This window comes from Elephantulus edwardii, unplaced genomic scaffold (assembly GCF_000299155.1).
Source record: "Elephantulus edwardii isolate Elephantulus edwardi_28Jun2011 unplaced genomic scaffold, EleEdw1.0 scaffold00024, whole genome shotgun sequence".
NCBI lineage: Eukaryota > Metazoa > Chordata > Mammalia > Macroscelidea > Macroscelididae > Elephantulus > Elephantulus edwardii.
Genome location: NW_006399774.1, coordinates 9,459,990 through 9,464,882, shown reverse-complemented (window position 1 = coordinate 9,464,882; position 4,893 = coordinate 9,459,990).

The window sequence follows — 4,893 nt, the reverse complement described above, 5'->3', positions numbered from 1 at the left end:
GTGAGCTCTGGTGGCCTAGTGGCAGGAAGCTGCACTGCAATCCCAGAGGTGCGCAGTTCAAATCCACCAGATGCTCTGCTGAAGGAGGAACAATCGCCTCTTATTCCAGTCACATCCAGTTTGACGGTACACACATAAAAAGAGTAAATAAATAAATAAAAATTCAATTAAAAAAAATCACTGGGGTAGGGAACTCCGGTGGCCTAGTGGCAAGAAGCTGCACTGCAATCCCAAAGGCGTGCAGTTCGAATCCACTAGATGTTCTGCTGGAGAAGGAGGGACAATCTCCTCCTGCGTCATTCAGATCCAATTTGACAGTACATGCACAAAAAAAAATAATAAAGTAAAAAAAAATAGAAATGTCACTGGGGCAAAGTTAATAGCCATTAGTTGCCTGATAGTCCAAATATCTCCTGTAGAAATAGATTCTATTTTGATCAACTAAAAATCTTGCCTGATAAACCCCACACTATGCTTTAATGCATACACCTCCCCACCCCAGTCCTTTACCAACAACATCTCTTTTAACTTTCATATTGTAGAAGTTATCATTTTGCCTATGGAGGAAGAAGGAGCCAATGACAGAGCCAAGTGTCTTCTAATTCCCTTGAAGAAATAGAGAGATTTACAGTTTAATCATCAACTCTTCAAGTCTTTTTTTAAAATAGTTTATATTGATTTGGAACTCCTTAAGTCTTTTCATATCTTATTTTTCCCCAGCTTACCATTGAGTTGAATTAAATTTATGACCATTCCATGGGCATCAGAGTAGAACTATGCTTCACAGATTGTTAATGGCTGATTTTGAAAAATTACATTGTCATAGTTGTGGGGTTTTGTTTTGTTTTGTTTCCCTGAGGCATCGCTGGGAAGTTTTGAGCTTCCAACCTTTTAGTTAGCAGACAAGCATGTTCCACCTAAGATTCCTGTCATTTGATACCTCATATGTAATTATATCCTCCCTCAACCAGAAAGCTCTGAGGTAACTCTCAGCTGCCTATGGGTCAATCTCTGGGGAAGACTTTGGCATCGGGGTTAAGAACACCAAGGGAGTCATTATCTGTACCCTCTTCCAAAATCACACCAGTCACTGCGCTGATACGCTAAATGACATGATCTTATGATACATCACTTGTTTTTCTTTTTCTTTGACATGTTTTTTCAGCTGCAATATGGGGGCCCTAGTTCTCAGTCTTAGTTCTCATGCACTTAGAAAAAGGTTTCCATCCTTAGGCAAGAGCATCCATTTGAAAATCCAGATTCGAGTCTTGGTCCTGTGCCTTACAAATGGTATGACCAAGGACTGTTTGCTTAATTTCTTTGAGTTCAATTTCTTCATCTGTAAAACGGAGTTAAAGTGCCCCTGGTTGACGGTGAAGTTCAGAGTGATAAATAGATGTCAAGTCTCTTGTAAATGAGAAGCTTTATAAATGCGTTTTACATGGGCATTTCACTTGAGGCGTTGAGATGTCTATTTCTAAATAATACGATGAAATGTACAATTAATGACATCTCTCAATTGCAAACCTTTTTCTTTCTGAGAAAATTTTGATGAATCTACTCTCCAAATAGGGTGACGCTATCTATCATCAGTCTAAATTGATCACTGACTGTGTCAATGATACCCTGCTAGATGCTGATGATTTATCATTTATTTTCTCCTTTTGCAGATTGTGCGTGTTTATGTGTGACAAGTGACTGTGCTGGAAATTATGGTCTCTCTGTTTCAAAGAAGTTCAGTTTTATCTCCAATTATGTAACTAACTTCGACTTAGGTTTGGCTGTGCAGAAGGTAATAGATAATTCCATTCACTTTCGTTGGATAATCTTCAAATATTTATGGCTCTTTTCTCTTCAAATGACAAATTATATTGGGCAAAGTCTACTGCAAAGGTCCTATTTCAAGTCTCGAAAAGCAAAGATACAACTCTCTGTTGTTGTTAACTTTTTTTTTAATAAAATTTTATAGAGACTTTGGATTTCCATTCTTTCATTGTTGTAAATTTTCCTCCCTGCCCACCCCTCCCCCCAGTTGGTTTTTCTTTCTGAAAAGTAAAAAACCAACAAAAAACTTTCATTAGTCCACTCCCCCATGAAGCTCTCATTCTGGACTCTTGTTATGAAAATAATATCTAATCATATATTCCTTTCAAACAGTTCTCTCCCTCATCTGTTTCAATACAGTCTAAATTATTTAAACCCTCTTTTCTTAGATTCCTCCTAATCCCAAAGTCAGTCCTGTTTTATAACACTGGCATTAAACAGTGTTTGTCCCTTTGTGACCGAAATATTTCACTCAGCTTACTATCCTCCATGGTCACCTATTTTGTATACTATTCCATGAGTTCCTTGTTTTTCAACGCAGCATAGTATTCCATTGTGTGAATATACCACAGCTTCTCTATCCATTCGTTTATTGATGGGCCCTTGGGTTGTTTTCAACTTTTGATGATCAAATATACTTGATTGAAGCCATAGTTTTTCCAGTGGTCTTATCAGCAAATGCAAAAGAACTGGCCCCTTTGGCTATTACATTCAACTTTGTGTCCACTGGGTCATGCTTCTTCATGAAAGAATGAATGCACATACAGTGGGAGAAGAGAAAACTGGATACTTTGGAAATAGAAATTTAAACATATCTTCTGGAAGCAGAATATTAGAGGTCCTAGATTAGAGTTAAAACATTTCTGTTTCTCTGATCATATTAAGCCTTCTGTTTAAAAAAGAATTTTTTCTTTTTTATCACTATATATATATATAAAATTTATTCATGGTTTATAAGCATTATACACACACACACACACACATATACATACATACAATGTTTGTGTGTCCATTTGTTTTTCTGAAAACCCATACTTTCCCCCCTCATTTTTAGCCCCTATTTGTTGATTTTTTAAAAATGCCAGTCATCATTTGGCAAGACAAACAGTAATACTTGTAAAACAAAGGCCCTTGCTGGCATTTGCTGAATAGTCTACATGCCAGGCTCTATGCCCAGCACATCATTCTCACCCTTTCATTTATTCTGTATGATATATATTGATAGGTTAAGAGCAGAGAATATCAGAAATATGTTTACCTGTATTCCTGATTATGCAAAGGCACTCAACTGTGAAGATCATAACAACTTATGGATAGTCTTATGGAGACAGGTAATTGCAGAAGACTTCATTTTGCTCACGTAGACTCTGTGCACAGACTCAGAGGTAGTCGTTGGAAAAGAACAAAAGGAACAACTCATGGTTTAAAAGAAAAAATAATTTTTGTGTTAGGGCTGTTTTCTTTGGCTGTATTTATTCACTCTGTATAGTGAGCAGATAATTCCAGAAGTTGTATTATGTAAAGAAAAATAAATCACGACTGGAGGAAGACTCACTAACATCTGTAGTATGCAGATATTGCTACTGTAGTAAAGTTATCTTCAAGACTAATAAGACTCATGTTGTTTGTTGTTGATTAATGTTGAGTGGAGCATGACTCCTAAGGACCCCATGAACAAAAGGCCTGAAGCCTTTCTATAATTATGGGCATTCATCAAAGTTCATAGAGTTTCTGGAGGCATGCTGTTTAGGAAGTGAATGCCACTCCTGCTTCCAAACCTGTCTTAAACTGGGAGCTCCACCAAACACTGTGTACCATGGGTAACCGTTACGGCATTTGACACACCAGTGGCACAAAGTTAAGCATCACAGCAACCTCAGGTTATCTCAGTACAGCATATTGACAGAAGAGTGCTGTACCACTTAGAAGAATGTTCCTCAAAAATATACTAACAACAAACTTTAAATACAAAGGCCTTCTCCAAGGTCTTATTGACTCTAAACAGGAGGCTTAAATTAAAAAAACAACAACAACAAATAAACCACAAACAAAAACAACAACAAACAACCAATATAGTATGTTATTGATGTTATGTGCCATTGAGTCACCTGCAATGTACGAGGACTCTGTGTAGAGCAGCTCTGAACCCTTCCCTGTCCTAAGCCAGTCTCCCTCATTCTGACACACCAACCCCCACTGCCACAGATACTGTATCAATACGGCTTATAAACAAACCTTATAAACAGCAGATTTGAGCCCTCTCCTGTTTTTAAGAACAAGTCTGTCTTGGGAGAAGTGCAGACAGAATGGTCCTTGGAGGCAGGGATGTCCAGACATTTTCTCACACATACTGCAATTGTCTATGAGGTATCATTACTTAGATAAAGAAAAAGTGGCTGTTACAAGAGGGTCAGACAGAAAGACACTTGTGAACATTGTGTACTTCATTGTGTTGACTTCTAGTTGCCTATATTTACATCGAACCTAGTGACACCTAACACAACAAAAGGAACTATTATGCTAATTGGTAAGTACTGTGGTATTTCCTATTTTCCTTCTTAGAAAACCAAAACACAAAGAAGTGAATGTTTCTGAGGGCATATACCTAGTTAGTGATGGGGTGGAGTCTGAGAAAACTCAATTGTCTAAATTGCCAGTGCCTCTTGAGTCTTTGTTTCCTCTTTACATCTCTCTTAACAGTAGCCAAAACTGCTCTTCAAGGACTTGCACTTCAGTGCACATCACAGGTTTTCTCTCTCCTCATGCCCTTCCCTCTGCCTAATTAAACTCAACCTAGATAGATAGTTCCCTTCTTACAGCACATCCTGTTTCTTCAACTCCATTCGAACTTGGTTCTGATTTCAGTCAAATACCTCTTTTTAAAAAGTTTTCCCTTTTTATCCTGTTGGAGAAATTTTTGGATGTGCATAAGGATTTGATTCTTAGAAGATTCAATTAATCTATTTTTTTTCCTCTATAATTATATTTTATTAATTTTCATAAACATTTACAGAGATTTTGGGCTTCCACTCATTCATTGTTGCACTATTCTCTCTACCCTCCTCCCAG